Genomic DNA, 23431 nt, shown 5'->3' on the forward strand with positions numbered 1-23431 from the left:
ATGTGTTATTCATTATGTGCAAGTCAGAACTATGCCACTCGACTGCATCAATACTAGTTTGAATGGCTATATTTGGTTCCAGTTATGCATGTTGTAGTTAACACATGCCCTTTATTTAAGTTTTGCACATTTATCCAGTGTGATGTTTAAGCATTACCAACGTTCTATTCATTTTCAACAATACCAGTTTGAATGGCAATATTTGATGGCTGCTAAGCCTGCTATCAGTAACATTGCCTTCCATTTTATATCTGCTTTAATAGCATGCTGAAACCAACACATTCAAGCTATCATTTGGAGATGATGTTGTTTACCTTTGCTATATTTGTTTGAAGTTAAGGTTGTTGTACTTATCATGCCTTTCCACTACTTATGCAACACAAAAATGGGAGTGGCCACCATTTTCCGCCGAGGTTAGTTTCATCCCTTTGCTGGACACTTGTTAGCTTCTAATATTGACTTGTTGCTTGTAGGTACATATTCCCTTGGCAAGGATCCATGCATCGACCCTTTTTGCATATGGGGCAATGAGATATTCATGATCAAGCATCAAGTCAGGAAACTGATCAGGATTATTAGCAAAAAGATACAAATGGTGGCAAGCAAATTATTTGTTTATGCTCTATCCAACATAACAGTGAGTTGTAGGATGGTAACTACAAACTCTGTGGCCTTCTATTTTTACTGCCCGTAATGAGTTGTTAGATAATAATGTCTAACTCGTTTTCATTCGCAGTGGTTCCCGAAGCAGTTCACTCAAGATTACCTCGCAAAGTACATGATTGATGGACACGCAATGAAGGTTAAAGTATTTCATCTAGACTACAATGAGCATCGAGAAGTCATAATGAAGACAGTGAAGGATGGACCGGCGGCCATCATAAGGGGTTGGCCTAGAGTTGTGCGTGCATTACGCATGGAGGAGGGCACAATATGGGCATTCTGCTTCACCTTCTCCAGCAACTAGAATGTCTTTTGCCTCTCTCTTTACAGTCTTTAGTACAATTGTGGTTCATCATTCTTTACTTGGTGCTTCTACAGTTCTACAGTATATGTACCTATGCATCGAATTATGCATTTGTGGTTGAACCTATATTTGTAATAAACATGGTTGGATATGAAATAAGTGATTGCCTACTTTGAAATTCAAAACCTTTGATTTTTAAATTAGGGATTACACTGCACACAGTTTGCGAATGCGAAACGTCTACGATAGATGTGGAGATCAGACACGTTTCTGGGATCCACTACATGTGTGATCAATCTCCACTGCACACACGATCAACCAAGAAAAAACGTGTGCGATTAACAACAGCATCGCACACGGTTCTTTCTTATTAAATGTTTGTGGTAGTCATCTTATCACACACGCTTCAAAATTATGGACTGTTTGTGATGTCGTGCGCATCGCAAATGTTTGGTCAGAACACGTGCGATAGGTACTTCTTGGATTAACGGTGTGGGATATACATACTAACGGAAACGTATTTCTTGGATTGACTATGTGGAATGTACATATGAATGGAAACTTCTAGTGGGGACTGACCGCGTGGGATGTACTTACGACCAGAAATGATTTTGCTTGTATAATTGTATTTTTTTAGCACTACTGTACATATAACCGTATTAGAGCGCTCGCCGACCGCACACGACCTCATTTTGCCGAACGTGTGTGCCAGGAGGGCATATCCCCAACGGTTTCTGGGTCGTGTGGGAAGTACCCCCCCCATCGCAGTCACTCACTTGGCGACGGTTCCGAACACCGTCGCGGAAAGGGGATAAAAACGATTTGTATAGCACCTCATTGTACTAGGGTTGCTCGATTATTTAACTGTGAGCTATGTTGTCGGCTATTTAATTTACCCAAATTAGCAGTTGATGTTAAATTATGCAATGACATGGATGACCACTCTAACGAGGGAAACTCGCATGAAAATTTGTACGTTCTAATTCATCGCATGCACATAAAACAAAAGAACCGTTTGTGATGGTATGTTATCGCACACATTTGTTCAAAAGGAATCATTTCCGATGACAGTTTGCACGCCGAGTAACCCACCACCTAGCAAAAAAAATCGCCAGCCGCCGAAATATCTACCTCCCCCCCCCCTCTTTCTCCCCAACCAAGAGCCAAATTTCCCATGTTTCGTCCTTCCTTCCTAAGCTCTAGCCTCTTCCTCGCTTGCTTGCTCGCTCTCGTCGTCTCTCCTCCGACCACCGCGGATGCCATGCTCTCCTAGAATGACCTATCCAATGGTTCCTCCTCCGATGATGACTCTGTCACCAGCCAGGTATGCCTCTATTCTCCCTCTCACTCGCCTAAGCTTAGGGTTATGGTTTGGAATTGAGGATTTTAATCCGGTGGCCGTTTTGATCCATTTGTTCCTCTTTTATATCCCTAGGACCATCACTTGCAAGGAATGGAGCGGGGTAGCTAAAGATCTTCCTGCTTGTTATCAGCATCAATCTCCATGCGTGAAGTTAGTGACTTTTGAATTTGTGGAGAGTCGGAGGAAGTTTCTGGCATGTGCAGAGAAGGTTATCTCGCCTTTTGTTGTTAGAAATCATTTGTTAGATGTGATATAGACATTGTCATTGTTCTATGTTATTCTGTATGTGACTAAGACATGGTCACAGTTCCATGTTAGTGCTATTTTAATTGATGGCATCAATTCCATGATATAAAATTCTAGATAGAACTGATGGCAGTGCTATTCGCATCAGTTGTATGTTATAAAGTTTGTGCATGTACATACCTATTAGTATTATTTTCATGTCGTTCAAACACCGTCCCTATGTTGTTGCAGTTATATTTAGCTTCTTCATAAAATGGCCAATTTTTGTTATCATACATGACTAACAAATTGTAGTGTTGTTGTACTTAATTTTAGCATGTGATGTTCCTGAATTTGGTTATTTTCTTAGTAGCAATTAATTTATTTGCACATTGAATTTTTTTAAGAACATATATCATAATTAATGTGTTTCTTCAGGTTTTCAAAAGGTATGTATGGTGATTTTCTAAGTTACTAGAAACTATTTTTTCCTATAATTGTAATCTGATTTAGTTTTAAATATTATAGCATGAATGGAAGTGTTCTTACCTAGAGTAGCACTACTACAGGATGCTGCTAACGCGACACTACGATCAGAGACCCTTCGAGAAACTGTGTGCGATGCAATAATCGCAAATGGTGGTGTCAGAGAACCGTCAAAAATGTCCAAAACGTTTGTGATGATCGATGCATCAAACACAGTTCAGATTTTAGTTGCGTGTGCGATGCAGGGCATACGGTTCGGTTCAATTAACTGTTTGCGATGAGAAGTAACAAAAGAAACGGGCAGCCAGATGAAGGTGTGTGCGATATACAGCATACGGTTCACTCGGATGAACTGTTTGTGATTAGGAAACACAAAATAAACGGTCAGCCAGATGAAGGTGTGTGCGATATAGAGCATATGGTTCACTCGGATGAACTGTTTGTGATTAGGCAACACAAAAGAAACGGTCAGCCAGATGAAGGTGTCTACGATATATAGCTTATTGTTCACTCGGATGAACTGTTTGTGATTAGCCAACACGAAATAAACGGTCAGCCAGATCAAGGTGTGTGCGATATACGCATGCGGTTCACTCGGCCCTTGTCGTCAGTGTGTGACCTCTGTGGCAACCATTCGCTCCCCACTTCCCCAGGCGCCTCTTCGTGTACCATGGCAACCGTCCACCGCCTCTTCACCTTTCCCTCTCGATTTGGAACTGCTGTCGCACACTCTTCCTCCCTCCATTTGCCTTCACCCTTCCTTCTGCCATTGTTTGATCATCTTCTCCATGGAGGGAACAGGCCGGAAATGACCCCGTTATTCTTGCCCCGATCTGAAAGATGACGTGGTGGAGGAACTCATTGATCGGTGCGACGTCATCACCTCTGCTAGCATGGCAGGTTCGTTCAAGACCATTCTCGACTCGACTAATAACATCATTACAAGGAACCCAAGGGTCCAGAAGTAGTTTGATCTCCCCTATCTTCTTCGCCGTGACCCTGCTAACTGTCGCGGGGACGAGGGAAGCCTCGCCTTGTGCAAGTTGATGCCGCTTGATAATGATGCGTATGATGTTAAGATGCCATCGCTTGAGGGCAAGGCTTGGGCAGGCGCAAATGGAGATTGGGTTGTTTATATTGGGTACAACTGCGAGTGGGAACTTGTGAATGTGTACAGCCGTCACCGGGTTCCACTTCCAAAAATCTCAAATGACTGCCCGGAGGTTGAGTACACCAGTATTCTATGTGAGTTCAAATACGATCATGGTGACTGTCGTCTAGGGAAGATAGCAATTTGTCGAGTTCCTAGCCGCTCTTGGGATTACACGAACTATGAAGTTGTTGCTATCTTCGAAAAGCTTGTTGCTGTCCTTACTTCCATGCCTTGATGGATATTGCTGAAAAATCAATTTATGTACATGGATGAGTCTATGATGCAATTCAATACGAGGGTCTTATGTTTGCTGCCACCACTAGTGGCACTGTTTTTGCATGGGATCCTGATGCTTTCAGTACGTTTGTCTTCCATCGTAATTATAATTGTTTCATCCACATGCATGCGGGTTAGCTAGTTTCCCTTTACTAATTAAACTTATTGTCTTTCCAAGGTCCTGTGGACATTCCACCACCTATACTTGAAATTTTTTATAACCAAGGGGGGATGATGATGCTGATGATCACGAGCATGAGGATGAGCAGGACCCATATACTCAGTGGCGCCTGGCAACTTATTTCGATGGATCACCTCTTCTTGTTTGTATAAAGGGCACTGCTGATGTTACTAAGGAAGCAGGTGTTGTCTCTCATGGTCGCACTCTCTGGACCTATTCCAACATCCGTTGCAGGGTATTCGGGATGGGTACTGGTGTACTAGCGCCAATACCTTCTCCCTGGTTCAGTATTGGAAGTCTTGGAGGAAACTCGCTCTTCCTTGGACAAAACTATCCAATGATGGTGGAAGGTGATCCAGCTTCTATTGACACAACATTACTACCATTTATGGGAAGCAATTGTATCTATACCTAGGACATTGCTATGCTTCCCTACTGTCCCAATATGGGTCCTGACATAGGCCGCTTCAGCCTTGATTATCAGTCCTGCGTTGGTCTCGAGATTGACAGTAGCTGGCCCTTCCCAGAGAATCACTTCTGGTTCAAAGCAAGCGTTTCGAACACCGACGAGTGGTTGAGCTAAAGTTCATTTCATCGCTTTGTTATTTGTTTTGTGAGAATACTAGAATGTTTTGTTGGAAATGATCTATAATCCAACATGTATCCTCGTTGTCCTTGTGGGTTGATTACTTGTTTTATGTAATCAATGGTACATTTGCATATACGTCCATCAACTCACACGTGCTAGTGGTGTCCATATGAACAGTGGTAGTGATTTTAGTTGCAAAAATTAGATAGTGCTAGTGATTTTTAGCTGCATATTTTGACAAATCGCAGTGTTACAAGGTCGACAAATGGCAATGTTACTAGATCAACAAATGTCAATCTTTCCAATTTGACAAATGGCAACATACCCAAAATGACATATATGCAAATCTTACTCAATTGTTTGTACGTGGTTGCACACGGGTCATGCAAAACAACCGTTTGTGTTGAAGGGATGCAGAAATCCTGCTCGACACATTTTCCCTTGGCTTCCTCGGGAAGTTGTCGTTTTCATACGGGTGTTCTAACTAAAACGTTCGCGATGAGTGTTTTATATTCAAAAACCATTGACATTTTTTTCAAAAGAAAATTGCTTGATAAGTCTGTACATTAAGAGAGAAAAATGCAAGTTCGTCCGAACCATATCTTCCATTCAGTCATGCTGGGAATTTATATTCATATGATCGAGAATTCAAGATACAGTGTTAAACCCCAAAAAACTATTTCCGACGGCGGCGGAGGCGGCATGCCGCGATGTTGTTGTCGTTGTCGTCCTCCAGGACGCCGTTGTTGAAGTCTTCAAGGCAGCACAAAATGTTCTTCACTTGTAAATCAAACATCATGTCATCACGCGATCGACGAGCGGGGAGCGAGAGGACGGAAACTGGCGCCGCTGAGAGGTAGCGGTCGATGGTAGCATCCCATGGAAGTCAAAGGGCTCGCTTCCCAGTGAGCCTACGCAGCGTACAGCTCGCATGCTTCCCAGTGAGCCTACGCATTGGAGGACAGCTTGCACGCCTCTCGGTCAGCCTGCGCACCGGACTGTGCTCACACGCCTCCCATTCAGTCAAGGTCAAGTAGCTGTCCGCACGGCACCTCCTACAGCCATTAAAACCAAGACACGTGGCGTCACGTGAATGGTTAACAGAATGCACACGGTTTGAATTATACAAACGTTTGAGATATTAAAGTGGTAGCTATTTTTCAAAATGCCTTTGTTGGCTGTCATTATTCGAGTGCGCCTTCTCTCAAAATGGACACGAAAAATGCCACAGCATGTCGGGTGCCATTCCATGATAGCATGCCAAGTTTCATGAATTTCAGACGAGTTTTGGATTTACTAGAATTTAAAACCAAGCATCTCAATGTTTTGCCGGCAATCAACGGTGCCCTGGTGTTTGAAATTAATTCCCATTTCTTGCATGGGACCTAAGCATGCACCCAAGGACACAAATTTGATTTTTCAACCAATTTATATGCACTGGAGCATGTGCATGTGGTTCAAATTTGAATTATGCACATAAATGCATTGAAAACTCAGCTAATGCATAAAAATGTCCAAATGAACCCCGAAAAATCCCAAAAATTGACACAACACTCATGTTTTTCTATGTTGACACGAGAAAATTTTTGAAAGCAATAAGAGGCAATGGATATCATTTCGTCCCCAAAGGTGGGACGTTCCCTACCGAAACCATCATGCTTGTTGTGAGAAGCTCTGGTTTGTGAGAAGCATATACCCGAACCTGCCCCAAATGGGACAAATTTTTTAACCACGGCATGTTGATGCCGCTCCATGATAGCATGCCAAGTTTCATGAATTTCAGACGAGTTTTGGATTTACTAGAATTTAAAAACTATGCATCTCAATGTTTTGCCAGCAATCAACAATGCCCTGGTGTTTGAATTTCATTCCCATCTCTTCCATGGGACCTAGAAATTCACCCAAGGACACATATTAGATTTTTCAACCAACTTTAGTGCATTGGAGCATGTGCTTGTAGTTCAAATTAGAATTATGCACATAAAATGCCTGGAAAACCCAGTTAATGCATAAAAATGTCCAAACAAACCCCGAAAAATCACAAAAATTGACACAACACTCCCATTGTTCTATGTTGACACTAGAAAATTTTTGAAAGCAATAAAATGCAATTGATATGGTTTCATACCCAAAGGTGGGACGTTCCCTATCGAAAACCATCATGCTTGTTGTGAGAAGCTCTGGTTTGTGAGAAGCTTATACCCGAACCTGCCCCAAATGGGAAAACTTTTTTACCACGGCATGTTGATGCTGCTCCATGATAGCATGCCAAGTTTCATGAATTTCAGATGAGTTTTGGATTTAATACAATTTAAAACCCAGGTATCTCAATGTTTTGCTGGCAATCAACAGTACCTTGGTGTTTGAAATTCATTCCCGTCTCTTGCATGGGACCTAAGCATGCACCCAAGGACACACATGTGATTTTTCAACCAACTTTGGTGCATTGGAGCATGTGCTTCTAGTTCAAATTTGAATTATGCACATAAAATGCCTAGAAACCCAGTTAATGCATACAAATGTCCAAACGAACCCCGAAAAATCACAAATTTTAACACAACACTCATGTTGTTCTATGTTTTCACTAGAAAAAGAATTGAAATCAAGAATAGGCAACGGATATCATTTCGTCCAGAAAGGTGAAACGTTCCCTACCGTAACCATGAGGCTTGTTGTCAGAAGCTCTGGTTTTTGAGAAGCTTATATACCCCAACCTGCCCCAAATGGGACAATATTTTTACCACTGCATGTTGATGTCATTCCATGCTAGCGTGTCAAGATTCATAAATTTCAGAAACGTTTTCGATTTAGTAGAATTTAAAAACCAAGTATCTCAATGTTAGCGGTCGAGCGACTGTGTCAAGGTGTTTGACATTCATTCTCATTTATTGCATGGGACTTAAGCATGTAACCAAGGACACACATTCCAATTCTGAACCACTTTATATGCATTGGAGCATGTGCATGTAGTTCAAATTTCAATTATGCACATGAATGCATAGAAAACTTAGTTAATGTATAAAAATGTCCAAGCGAACCCTGAAAAGTCCCAAAAAATGACACAACACTCGTGTTGTTCTACGTTGACACGAGAAATATTTGGAAAGTAAGAAGAGGCAACATATATCATTTGTCCGCCAAGGTGGCACGTTCCCTACCGAGACCATTTGGCTTGTTGTGAGAGAAGCTCCGGTTTGTGACAAGCTTATACCCAAACCTGACCCAAATGGGAAAATATTTTTAGCATGGCATGTCGATGCCGTTCCATGATATCATGTCAAGTTTCATGAATTTTAGCCGAATTTTCGATTTACTAGAATTTTAAAACCATGTATCTCAATGTTAGCGGCTGAGCGATGTCAAGGTGTTTGACATTCATTCTCATTTCTTGTATGTGACCTAAGCTTGTAACCAAGGACAAACATTTGATTTTGCAACCCGTTTTTAGGGACTGGAGCATGTGCTTTGATTTTGAATTGTGCACCTGAAATTGCTAGAAAACCAATTTAATGTATAAAATTTCCAAACGAACCCTGAATAATTCCATTTTTTTGACACACATATAGTTGCATGTTCACTGAAGATGAAGGTCTAGCAATTCAAACACTGTCCATTGCTGTTGTGATCCCATTATGTAATTCAAATCAAAATGAAAACTCAAGTAGATCCCACACAGTTTATTGTCACCAACCTTGTGAGATGCAGTACAAAATATCCTGGAGCACCGTTGGTGTATAGTACGCCTATGGCTTACGCGAGAAGGTGCGTCGACTACAGTCCACAGTCGGCGTGTCAAGCACACTAGCTCGCTCCCAAAATACTCCCACCTCTGCATCCCTCGCAATCTCAAAAATATCTGCTCGCCCTTATCAAAATTTTCAGTAACCCCGTCTTGTTACTCCCGCCTAGTAAAATTTTCAGTTGTCACGGTATTTCCTCAAACACCACCTTACCCCCCACCCTCCACACACACACCTACACTCCACAAAACATGCACTCACCGACACACACCACCCCCGTAACCATTAATGGTAGGTCGCCGCCATCGCCACCGCCTCCATCCTCAACCTCTGCCTATTTGCCGGGGAGCTCGAGGAGCCAATGGCCCAAGAGAGGTTTATCATGGCCTCTTCGCCCGACACCGGCGAGGTGGTCGCCGAGATGTCCCTGTCATCCTCCATGGGATCTTTATCGATCCGCCGTCGCCAGTCCCCCGATCCGCCAGCCGCCGCGCCCCTACACCGTTTCGAGGACTTCCCTGTCCTCCCTCAGACCCGGCAGCCAACGAGATCCTACCCCGGGATCCGGCAGCGGCAGTGGGGGACGTGGGTCACTAAGATTACAGATCAGGAGACCCACACTCGCCGGTGGCTCGGTAGCTTCCGCACGGCCGAGCTCGTGGCCATGGAGTATGATCGCTGGCAGGTCCTCTACCACGGCGTGGCGGCTAGGCTCAATTTCCCCTTCGGCACACGTCTGGTCCACCTTGTTCCACCGGAGCTAGGGGTGGTGAGCTCGGCTATGGCGCGGGAGGACTGTGAGGTGTGGGAGCGCCTCGAGGCCGAGGACGCCGCCGAGGCCTACATGCAAGAGCTCCTCCGGTAGCACCTGGAGCTCGTGGAGGCGGAGCGGGCGATCGTTGCCGGCACAGAGGGCAGCGAGGTTATCGCGCTCTCCTCTAATGATGAGGTCGAAGGCAGCAAGGACGGCGGCACGGACGGCGGCAAGATTATCACGCTCTCCTCCAATGACGAGGTCGAAGGCGGCAAGGACGGCGGTGCGGAGGGCGGCGAGGTTATCGCGCTCTCCTCTAATGACAAGGTCGAAGGCGGCGAGGACGGCGGTGCGAAGGGCTTCCAGGTGGGTGGTGAGGATGAGGAGATCAACGTCGATGACTGGAGGAGTACCTTCCCCAACGACCCCGATGATGGCACCATCCCGGACTCGGCTCGTGGCACATTGTACCTGACGAGGAAGGATTGGCTCGACCTCTACTTCGACCGAAAGTAGTTTAGCTTAGTCTAAATTTATGTTTTATGTTCGGTTATGCAAAACTATCTATGTTTATGTTTGAATGCATGCTACTTTCGGTTGAACCTGCTTTGAACTTGATCAAATTAAACTTTACAACATTAAGTTTAGGCGATCGAGTAGAAACGGCAAAAATTTCTAGAGTATATATATATATATCCACTAATTATTTTAGTCCTTTAACTTCTAAAGGATCGGCTAGAGATGGCCTTATGCCTTGTTTATTTCAGTTCTTCACAATGTGATGCTCTATATGTGCAAATATTTGCCATGCAATTCAATTTCATCAATAACAGTTTCAACAATACCACTATGAATTACGATATTTGGTTGTTGTTAAGGATATTGTCGTTAACATGCCTTTTCGTTTTTTTAACAATAACTATTGTACTTTAGACCTGCATAATACCAGTTTGAATGACTATTTGCTTGTTTATAAATGTTATGCCTGATGCAGTTAACACACCTTTCCACTTCTTGGTTTGCTTAACTAGCGTGCTTAAGCCTGCACACTGAAGCTATCATTTGTAGATTATGTTTATGTTGATGTTTAGCCTATTGTGCTTAACATGCCTTTATATGTACTCATATAGAACAATATTGAGAACAGTGTTGTTTTTCCATCGAGGTTAGTTTCATCGCATTGCTTATATGTACTCACTATTCAGGATCTCGGTAGCTGGTACCATATAGCATGGGGGCTGATAAGGGATTAATCGTTGAATCGGACATTTCACTGAAGATATCTGTAACCCATTTATCAGTAGGTTAACTAGGCCATATTTAATATATCTGAGACTACATAGCAACATGCATTGTAATGAATGACTAAATATGCAATCCCAGCCTACATAGCAATAAGGAAGAGTGTTACCTTATTGTTCGTGTTACCTTAATGTTCTGATGATGTCTTGATATATGTGTATAAAATCTTATATAATGGGATGGAGGGAGTGTTGTACTACATCATTTTGCAATTGTTGTTTAGCTTCTAATATTAACTTGGTGATTTTAGGTACACATGTCATTGCCAAAGATCCACACTTCGATCTTTCTGTGTATGTGGCAATATGATATTCATGAACCAGCATCAAATGAGGAAACTGATAAAGATTGTTATTAAAAGGGGTCCAAAGATGTCAATCGAACTATATGTTTACACTTTATGCAAGACAACAGTGAACTGCAGGATGGTAAGTAAGAACCATGTGGCCTTCTTTTTACTGCCGGTAATGAGTTGTGTTAGATGACAATGTCTGAATCTTTTTTCCTTTGAAGTGGATCCTGAAGAAGTTTACTCAAGATTACCTCTCAAACTACATGATTGGCGGCCAACCATCACAAGGGGTTGGACTAGAGTCATGTGTGCCTTCTGCATCCAGGAGAGCACAATAGGGTCATTCCATCTCACCTTGTTCAGCAACCAGAATGTATGTCGCCTCTTTCTTTACCATCTGTAATAGTACAAGTATAGAACCCTGGTTCATAATTCTTTATTTGGTGCTTATGTAATTCTTAAACATATGTACCTGCGAATTGAATAATGGATTGGTTGTTTGAACCTGATGGATATGAATAAAGTATAGCCTATACTTTCAAGTTTAAATTATGTACAATTTTAACTAGCAGCAATTAAATTAGGGCGAAATTACGGTGTGCAGGTCATTACGGCCCACACGGTTAATAAAGCACAGCATGTGCGATATACATCATAATTCGACATGGTTCACGGAGTGGAAACATGTGTAACAATGCACACAATTGTTGTTTGCAAAGCGTGTGTGATGTCAGACATTATCACATACGATGCAGGGAAACTAAATGTTTGTGAATGTCTACCTATCGTACATGGTTTACTATTTGTGATGTGCCAGGCATCGTAAATGTAGAGCCGTGCCTAGAAAACTCCCATGCCTGGAATCTTCCTGGGCCTGGAATCTACCTGGGTTTAGGTAAAAACCACAAAACTCCGACTGTGATGGCAGTGCCAGCACAAACGAGTAGCAAGGATGAATCATTTCGAATATGCGAGACATCAAAAACGGTTATAGAGGGGCAACTGTATGCATCAAGTCTCCCTATCCCCGACGGTTTCTGGGTCGTGTGGGAAGGACCCCCTAATCGCCCACACTCACTAGGCAACGGTTCCAAATGTCGTCGTGGAAAGGCGTTTTAAACCGTTTATATAGCACCGACGCGTACCAGTGTGGGTTGATCCAGAATGGCCACACTCTCTGAAGATGTGCCTAGCAAAGCTTTGGAGCATGTATGAGGAAGAGAATAGAGATAGGCTTAGAGGAAATGTTGTCAACATTGAGGAATTTTTCAAGATACTGGAGGAAGATGGACAATGAGCTCAGATTTTTTTAATTAGGCTTTTTGAGATGGTGCGTGAGAAGGAGGAGGCACTTTCCAAATTGGGCAGTGCAAAATTGGATCTTACTCAACTAGAAGCAGTGCTGGAGAATAAGAATTTGGCTGATCATGCACACATCCACCAACATACATTGGCCGCTTAGGGAAAAATTGGTTCTAGTATTGTGCTCAACATACTTTGTGCTTATCAAGGTGAACTAGTTATATGGTGTATTGTGTTGTGGTGACGTACCAATTTGTACTTTGATGTTAAAATATATTGTGTGCCCGATATGAAAATGTGATAAAAATATAGTCGATATGAAATGTGAATTTGCTTAATTCTGGGACTATTAATAGTAAACTAATAAACCTGCTAAATGGGTCATGGCACTTTGCAAAATTTCCAGCAGGAAAATCAGGTGTGATAGATAGCCCTATGTCATATAGTTTTCTCCACTGAATCGTGTGTGATATACTTGAATAGTGTAAACTCTTAACTGAGGAAAAGCATCTATGATGGCTCTCCCTACCAAACATGAGTTCATACAGAAAGTTGTGTGTGATGTACTCTTCTAGCATAAATGTTTGTTTCAACCTTATTGTGTGGGATTAAAAGCCATCTAACATGGCTTGTCCAGCATAATTGTCTGTGATAGCTCTCTCGATCGCACACGAGCGTATTTGCTATGCCTGGGTGACCGGAGGATCTATCGCAAACTATTTATCTGGGTTGTGTGGGATGGACACCCCCCCTATGTTAGCAAGGCCTAGTTTTAAAATTGTGTCACCTAAAGGGGGTAAAAGGGGGTAAAAACTGTTTGCATAGGGCGTCTCTGCACTAGTGAATGAGCAGAGAGAGCTTAGATCATAATTGGGGAGAATGTTGAAATAGGAAGAGCTGAAATGGCTATACAGATATAGATAAGGAAATTAAAGAGGGAGATACTAATACTAGATATTACCATGCTAAGGCCAATCACGCGAGAAGGAAGAATAGGGTTGTCTCTCTGGAGAAGGAGTAAGGGTGCTCATCTATTAAGTTACATCACTAATTTATATTAAAAAATGTTTGGACATGTTGAGGAATCTACGATTACCTTGAATGTGAGCTTTAAGATTATTACTAAAGTTCTGATTAATAGACTTAATAAAGTGGTGAATCCTATTATCTCACAAACTCAAAACTGATTTTATTAAATGGAGATATATTATGGAACTTGTGGTTGTTCTTCATAAATCCTTGAATTCTATATATCATGGGAAACAAAATGCCCTCCCATTTAAGGTTGATTTTGGAAAAGCTTATGATAAGATCAGATGGCCATTTGCTTATCATATGTTGAAATTTTAAAACTTCCCTGATCAGTGGTGTGACTAGATTTTGTACACTATGAGAGGGGGTCATGTGGGAGTCAAAGTTAATGATGTAATTGGTTCTTATTTTAGAACACCTAAAGGATTGAGGCGAGGGAATACTCTCTCGCCCTTATCCTTTGATTTTGGATGTTGATGCTTTGACTGTTATGATGGAGAAGATTAGCCTAAATGACCTATTTAAGGGGGCTTTTGGAGAATTTTTGGACAAAGGGGTTAATATGATCCAATATGTAGATGATACCATTTTTCTTTTATAAGATGATGAAAGTAGTGTAAGAAATCTGAAATTCATGTTTTTTAGTAAATGTCAGGGCTGACTATTAATTTTCATGAAAATGAGATCTTCTTGTTTCAGGAGGTTGTTAAAAAAGCTAGATTACATGAGGAGATTTTTACTTGAGTTAGGGGAGGTTCCTTTAGAATATCTTGGTGTACCTCTCAAGCATTCAAATTAGAAACAAACACTGGTAAGTGTTCACTGAAAAAATGAGAAGAGGTGTGCTTGTTAGCAAGGAAAGATATTAAACATTGCTAACGGGGTTACCTTGGTACTATCATGTTTAACTATCATTCCCTTGTTCACGATGTCGAAAGCATTGATATGGTTGACTAGAGGGGGTGAACAGGCAACTATCAATTTTTAGCTTTTCTTAACAAATTAGGTTTAGTAAAAAATAGTGTCAGATTTCGGGTTCCGCAAACCCTTGATAGGTTCGAACACTGGGGTGCGTGCGGAGATCTCAACCTACCCAGCCTGCCTACTCATGATCCTCAAGCCTAGCGCGTCGAGCTCAAAGGGACAGAGAGACACAACAATTTATCCTGGTTCGGGCCACCTTGCGGTGTAATACCCTACTCCAGCATTTTTATGGATTACCTCGAGGGGCTGAGGATGAACTAGTACAGTGGATGAACTGGCCTCAAGAGGTGAGGTGTTCTTGAGCTCAAGGGAGCTGGTGAGGTGGTCGGGTAAGAATGGATCCCATCTGTCCGTTCCCCTCTATGATGATGGCTAAGTCCTATTTATAGTGGCCTTGGTCCTCTTCCCAAATTTTGGCGGGAAGGAATCCCACAACGGCCAGATTTTAAGGGGAACAAGAAGTACATCCTATCCTAACTAAAGTGGCCTACGAAAAGCCTCTGGTCGTGACGCTGCGGCGGGCTCGGCGGTGACCTCCGTCCTGCCGTCCTGGCGGTCTTGTTCTTGTTGCACCAGAATGGAAATATTTGGCTGATTCCTCGAGGCTTTGCGCCTGCTGCTTGCCTCCCTTGCATCAAAGAGGAAACTGGTACTCTACGCCCGCTGGCGCCCGCCTGGCCTTGGTCGTCATGGCTCACGTCAGCTGAGCCTCGTGAGGTGCACTTGCATAGAACTCTCCGCCCCTTGGGAGCCAGCCTGAGGAGGCCGATCCCCTTGCAGGTCTTGGCATCGTCCGCCTCGCGATGCTTGGCCCCTCGCGAGGGTCTTGACTTGTTGATGTTGAAGCTGGGTCGTACCAGGCCATCAATGGAGCCACGCAGTGGGCTGCAGGGAGGCAAGTCTGGGTACCCCCGTATCCAGAACGCCGATAGTTGCCCCCGGGCCCAAGGCATGCTTGGACTTGGCTTCTAGGCGAAGCCAAAGGGAAAGTGGGGAGCGCCGCGGGCCCTAACCGCCTACGGTCTTAAACGACGCGTGGTGATTGATGGGACGTGGGCATCTCCACTTCCCCATGCTGCCTCGGCAACCGTTCGACTTGACGGGTCGATGCTGCATGCAGAAGATCATCATTGCGCAAGGTCGTGGAGGCCGGCGGTTGGCCTCCCTTTGGCTATAAATGAGGGAAGAGGTAGATCCCCCTCGCTCATCTCTTCTTACGTCTTCTCGTTGCTCGTTTCTCCTTCTCCATCTTGCTTCTGCTTCCATGGCGCCGATCAGGAGGTTTTCTGTGGCTGAAAAAGGCAAGGCCCCTTAGGAGGTGCCTGATACTCTCCCGCCGAAGAAGCGGTTCCTCCTTCCCCGCGGCGCCGGCATGAGGCAGGAGGTGACCAGGCCTTGGCAATCAAGGCCTCCTCCCGGCTTTCCCCTTCCTTTGTACACCCGCGCACGGGACAATGACGTGCGTTGTCAAGCAATTTCGGGTGGCGAAGGACGGGCCGCTGCGTCCAACCCATCGAGCCGCGGACCCACCCCGAGGGTAGCTCGCACGAGTTTGTGGTGTGGGTAGTGATACCGCCCGACTCGTGGATCCGGCTCCCAAGGTTCTTCGCTGACGAGCTGTCGTCGAGGGGGCCACATGAGTAGTGGTTACAGCAAGCCTGGTGCTGCAGCCTAGCCACCGGGGCAAGGTCGAGGTGGTGCCCCTGGCGATGTCTTCATGACCCGCGTATGGGGTGAGGTTGCTCGAGCCTGCCACGCAGAGGGGGCTCTCGTGATCCACTTCGAGTACGACGGCGCCTCCACCCTGTTCTTCAAGGTCTTCGACGAGGAGGGCCGGCGGCAGGAGTGCTGCCCCGTGATACGTCTCCAACGTATGTATAATTTTTTATTGTTCCATGCTATTATATTACCCCTTTTGGATGTTTATGGGCTTTATTTTACACATTTATATCATTTTTGGGACTAACCTACTAACCGGAGGCCCAGCCCGTATTGCTGTTTTTTTTTGCTTATTTCAGTATTTCGTAAAAAAGGAATATCAAACGGAGTCCAAACCGAATGAAACCTTTGGGAGCGTGATTTTTGGAACGAATGTGATATAGAGGACTTGGAGTGCAAGTCAAGAAGCAATCAAGGCGGCCAGGAGATAGGAGGGTGCACCCACCCCTCCTGGGTGTGCCCCTTGTCTCCTGGGCCCCTCGAGCGGCCACCAACGTACTTCTTCCTCCTATATATACCTACGTACCCCGAAAACATCCAGGGAGCCACCGAAACACAATTTCCACCGCCGTAACCTTCTGTATCCGTGAGATCCCATCTTGGAGCCTTTGTCGGCGCTCCGCCGGAGGGGGAATCGACCATGGAGGGCTTCTACATCAACACCATAGCCCCTCTGATGAGTTGTGAGTAGTTCACCACAGGCCTTCGGGTCCATAGTTATGAGCTAGTTGTCTTCTTCTCTCTTTTTGGATCTCAATACAATGTTCTCCCCCTCTCCTGTGGAGATCTATTCGATGTAAACTCTTTTTGCGGTGTGTTTGTCGAGATCCGATGAATTGTGGGTTTATGATCAAGTTTATCTATGAGAAATATTTGAATCTTCTCTGAATTCTTTTATGTATGATTGAGTTATCTTTGCATGTCTCTTCGAATTATCAGTTTAGTTTGGCCTACTAGATTGATCTTTCTTGCCATGGGAGAAGTGCTTAGCTTTGGGTTCAATCTTGTGGTGTCCTCACCCATTGACAGAAAGGGTTGCAAGGCACGTATTGTATTGTTGCCATCGAGGATAAAAAGATGGGGTTTATATCATATTGCTTGAGTTTATCCCTCTACATCATGTCATCTTTCTTAATGCGTTACTTTGTTCTTATGAACTTAATACTCTAGATGCATGCTGGATAGCGGTCGATGTGTGGAGTAATAGTAGTAGATGCAGGCAGGAGTTGGTCTACTTGTCACGGACGTGATGCCTATATACATGATCATGCCTAGATAATCTCATAATTATTCAATTTTCTATCAATTGCTCGACTGTAATTTGTTCACCCACCATAATACTTATGCTATCTTGAGAGAAGCCACTAGTGAAACCTATGGCCCCCGGGTCTATCTTTTATCATATTAGCTTTCAATCTACTTTTATTTGCATCTTTACTTTTTGCATCTATATTATAAAATACCAAAAATATATTTATCTTATCATACTATCTCTATCAAATCTCACTTTCGCAAGTGGCCGTGAAGGGATTGACAACCCCTTTATTGCGTTGGTTACGAGTTCTTTGTTTGTTTGTGTGCGTGCGTGGGACTTTTGAGGAGCCTCCTGCTGGATTGATACCTTGGTTCTCAAAAACTGAGGGAAATACTTACCTACTATTGCTGCATCACCCTTTCCTCTTCAAGGAAAACCAACGCAAGCTCAAGACGTAGCACCCCATAGGAAGCATCCCGCGGGATGCGACTGAGGGCGCCGGACCTGCTTCCGTTCCTGACGGTGCCCCCTCCAGCAGCAGCGACGACTCTTGGGAATCCGGCAATTCTCCTAAGCCTAGCGAGACTCCGGAGTCCAGCGACAACAGCTACATACCGCCGAGCTCCCGTCGTGGCCAAAGCGTGGCAGTGGCTGCCGCCCGGCATCACCGGTGATGCGCGTTGGCATAGTCGGGGCCTTTCTTCTTTTGCTTCCCTGTGTGGAAATTAGGACTAGCCCCGCGGGGCATGTAAGAATCGAAATGTCTTAATTCCAGTGTCGTTCTTTTGGTTTTATGATGAAATAGCATATCCCAATCTAGCATGATTCCCCCCTTTCTTCCCCTTAGGTAGCGTAGCACTCTACGTCAGTGGGACCCAGTCCCCAGGTAGGCTTCAGTTGTCGCTAGTATGCCAGGTCGCGATGTCGTGGTCAAGGCCAGGACGTGAGCGGCCCGAGGTCTAGTGAGAGCTCATGAGGCGTGATGCTCACGAGGTCCCCCTTGGCGTGCAAGCAACTGCCCAAGAAACGGAAAAGGGGGTGAAACTGCCGAAGCGGGATTGGGAGGCTTGGGTGAGCGGGTTGCGAGGCTTATCTCATGGCGTACGTGACTTATATTTTAGCAGTCCTATTGCAATTCCCCTGGGTGGTGCCCATTCATGCCTCTGCGGTAGCGTCACTAGGCAGGGCCCACAACGATCATACCCTCGTCCTCGCTTGCCTGGGTGCTCTACGTCCTCGGGTCCCGACCCTCGAGCAGGCTCAGTCGCCGCTGGTATGCCAGGTCACAATGTCGTTGTCAAGGCCATGGGTGAGGGCTGCTACCTCTTGAGCACTGCGTTGGTTTTCCCTTGAAGAGGAAAGGGTGATGTAGAAAAGTAGCGTAAGTATTTCCCTCAGTTTTTGAGAACCAAGGTATCAATTGAGTAGGAGGCTCCATGCAAGTCCCTCGTACCTACAGAAACAAACAAGAACCTCGCAACCAACGCGACAAAGGGGTTGTCAATCCCTTCATGGCCACTTGCAAAAGTGAGATCTGATAGAGATAATAAGATAAGATAAATATATTTTTGGTATTTTATAATATAGATAGGGAAAGTAAAAGATGCAAATAAAAGTAGATTGAAAGCTTATATGATAAGAGATAGACCCGGGGGCCATAGGTTTCACTAGTGGCTTCTCTCAAGATAGCATAAGTATTACGGTGGGTCAACAAATTACTGTCGAGCAATTGATAGAAAAGTGCATAGTTATGAGAATATCTAGGCATGATCATGTATATAGGCATCACGTCCGCGAAAAGTAGACCTACTCCTGCCTGCATCTACTACCATTACTCCACACATCGACCACTATCCAGCATGCATCTAGAGTATTAAGTTCATAAGAACAGAGTAATGCATTAAGAAAGATGACATGATGTAGAGGGATAAACTCAAGCAATATGATATAAACCCCATCTTTTTATCCTCGATGGCAGCAATACAATACGTGCCTTGCTGCCCCTGCTGTCACTGGGAAAGGACACTGCAAGATTGAACCCAAAGCTAAGCACTTCTCCCATTGCAAGAAAGATCAATCTAGTAGACCAAACCAAACTAAACCAATCATACATAAAAGAATTCAGAGGAGATTCAAATATTTCTATAGATAAACTTTATAATAAACCCACAATTCATCGGATCTCGACAAACACACCACAAAAAGAGTTACATCGAATAGATCTCCAAGAAGATCGAGGAGAACTTTGTATTGAGATTCAAAGAGAGAGAAGAAGCCATCTAGCTAATAACTATGGACCCGAAGGTCTGTGGTAAACTACTCACAACTCATCGGAGAGGCCTTGGCAACAATGTAGAGTCCCTCCATGATCGATTCCCCCTTCGGTGGAGCATCGGCGAATGCTCCGAGATGGGATCTCACGGGTACAGAAGGTTGCGGTGGTGGAAATAGGTTTTCGTGGTGCTGCTGGATGTTTTCAGGGTATGCAAGTATATATAGGCAAAGGAGGTCGATCAGGGGAGCCACGAGGGTGGGGGGCGCGCCCACCCCCTAGGGCGCGCCCTGGACCCTCGTGGCCCCCTCGGCTGCTTCTTGACGTCCACTCCAAGTCTCCTGGATTGCGTTTGTTCCAAAAAGATCGCTCCCGAAGGTTTCATTTTGTTTGGACTCCATTCGATATTCCTTTTCTTCGAAACACTGAAATAGGCAAAAAAAACAGCAATTTGGCTGGGCCTCCGGTTAGTAGGTTAGTCCCAAAAATGATATTAAAGTGTAAAGTAAAGCCCATAAACATCCAAAATGGGTAATATAATAGCATGGAACAATCAAAAATTATAGATATGTTGGAGACGTATCAAGCATCCCCAAGCTTAATTCATGCTCGTCCTCGAGTAGGTAAATGATAAAAACAGAATTTTTGATGTGTAATGCTACCTAGTATATTTCTCAATGTAATTTTCTTTATTGTGGCATTAATGTTCAGACCCAAATGATTCAAGATAAAATTTCATATTAACATAAGAGTAATAATACTTGAAGCATACTAACAAAGCAATCATGTCTTCTCAAAATAACATGGCTAAAGAAAGCTTATCCATACAAAATCATATAGTTAGGCTATGTTTCATTTTCATCACACAAAATACTCTCATCATGCACAACCCCGGTTTCAGCCAAGCAATTGGTTCGTACTTTTTAACGCGCTTCAGCTTTTTTAACTCTCATGCAATACATGAGTGTAAGCCATGGATATAGCACTATGGGTGGAATAGAATATGATGATGGAGGTTGCATGGAGAAGAAAAAAGGAGAAAGTCTCATATTGACGAGGCTAATCAATGGGCTATGGACATGCCCATCAATTGATGTCAACATGGGGAGTAGGGATTGCCATGCAACGGATGCACTAGAGCTATAAATGTATGAAAGCTCAACAAAAGAAACTAAGTGGGTGTGCATCCAACTTGCTTGCTCACGACGACCTAGGGCATTTTGAGGAAGCCCATCGTTGGAATATACAAACCAAGTTCTATAATGAAAAATTCCCACTAGCATATGAAAGTGACAACAAAAGAGACTCTCTATCATAAAGATCATGGTGCTACTTTGAAGCACAAGTGTGGAAAAGGATAGTAACATTGTCCCCCTTTTTTTGGGCCTTTCTTTTTTTTTGCCTTTATCCTTTTTTTTATTTGGCCTTTTTTGGCCTTTTTTTATTTGTCCTTTTTTAAGGGACAATGCTCTAATAATGATGATCATCACACTTCTATTTATTTACAACTCATTGATTACAACTCGATACTAGAACAAGATATGACTCTATATGAATGCCTCCGGCGGTGCACCGGGATATGCGATGAATCAAGAGCGACACGTATAAAAAATTATGCATGGTGGCTTTGCCACAAATACGATGTCAACAACATGATTATGCAAAAGCAATATGACAATGATGAAACGTGTCATAATAAACGGAACGGTGGAAAGTTGCATGGCAATATATCTCGGAATGGCTATGGAAATGCCATAATAGGTAGGAATGGTGGCTGTTTTGAGGAAGATATAACGAGGTTTATATGTTATAGAGCATATCGTATCACGGGGTTTGGATGCACCGGCGAAGTTTGCACCAGCTCGGTGAGAAAGGGCAATGCACGGTACCGTAGAGGCTAGCAATGATGGAAGGGTAAGAATGCGTATAGTCCATGGACTCACATTAGTCATAAATAACTCATATACTTATTGCAAAAGTTTATTAGCCCTCGAAGCAAAGTACTACTACACATGCTCCTAGGGGAAGGGTTGGTAGGAGTTAACCATCGCGCGATCTCGACCTCCACACATAAGGAAGGCAATCAAAAGAGCACCCCATGCAACAAATTTGTCACACAACTTTTACCATACGTGCATGCTACGGGACTTGCCAACTTCAACACAAGTACTTCTCAATTTCATAATTACCTAACTAGCATGACTCTAAGATTACCACCTTTATATCTCAAAACAATTATCAAGCATCAAATTGATCATAGCATCCAATTCACTTTCTATGATAGTTTTTATTATACCCAACTTGGATGTCCATCATATTAGGACCAATTTTATAACCATAGCAAATACCATGCTGTTCTAAAATACTCTCAAAATAATATAAGTGAAGCATGAGAGATCAATAATTTCGACAAAATAAAACCACCGCCATGCTCTAAAAAGATATAAGTGAAGCACTAGAGCAAAATTGTCTAGCTCAAAAGATATAAGTGAAGCACATAGAGTATTCTAATAAATTCCAAATCATGTGTGTCTCTCCCAAAAAGTGTGTACAACAAGGATGATTGTGGTAAACTAAAAATCAAAGACTCATATCATACAAGACGCTCCAAGCAAAACACATATCATGTGGTGAATAAAAATATAGCTCCAAGTAAAGTTAGCGATAGACGAAGACGAAAGAGGTGATGCCTTCTGGGGCATCCCCAAGCTTAGGCTTTTGGTTGTCCTTGGATTATCTTGGGGTGCCATGGGAATCCCCAAGCTTAGGCTCTTGCCACTCCTTATTCCATAGTCCATCAAATCTTTACCCAAAACTTGAAAACTTCACAACACAAAACTCAACAGAAAATCTCGTGAGCTCCGTTAGTGCAAGAAAGAAAAACCACCACTTAAGGTAATGTTATGAACTCATTATTTATTTATATTGGTGTTAAACCTACTGTATTCCGACTTCTCTATGGTTCATACCCCCCGACACTATCCATAGATTCATCAAAATAAGCAAACAACACACGAAAAAACAGAATCTGTCAAAAATAGAACAGTCTGTAGAAATCTGTAACTTTCTAATACTTCTGTAACTCTAAAATTCCTACCAAAATAGTAAGTCCTAGGCAATTTGTCTATTGATCTACTGCAAAAATAATCAACTCAAAATCACGTTTATGTGATTTACTAAAATTATTCTCGTGCGCGCAAAAGGTTCTATTTTTCAGCAAGATCAAATTAACTTTCACCCAAGACGATCCTATAGGTTCTACTTGGCACAAACACTAATAAAAACATAAAACAACATATAAACAGAGGCTATATGAATTATTTATTACTAAATAGGAACAAGAATCAAGGAACAAAAATAAAATTGGGTTGCCTCCCAACAAGCGCTATCGTTTAACGCCCCTAGCTAGGCATAAAAGCGAGAATAGATCTAAGTATTGCCATCTTTAGTATTGGGATAGAAAAGAGAAAATTTCTTATTTATAGCATTTATCCTTCTATTTTGGGAAAGCACATGTCCATTAATGGAGGAAGAAAGAT

This window comes from Triticum dicoccoides, chromosome 5B (assembly GCF_002162155.2).
Source record: "Triticum dicoccoides isolate Atlit2015 ecotype Zavitan chromosome 5B, WEW_v2.0, whole genome shotgun sequence".
NCBI classification, from domain to species: Eukaryota; Viridiplantae; Streptophyta; class Magnoliopsida; order Poales; family Poaceae; genus Triticum; species Triticum dicoccoides.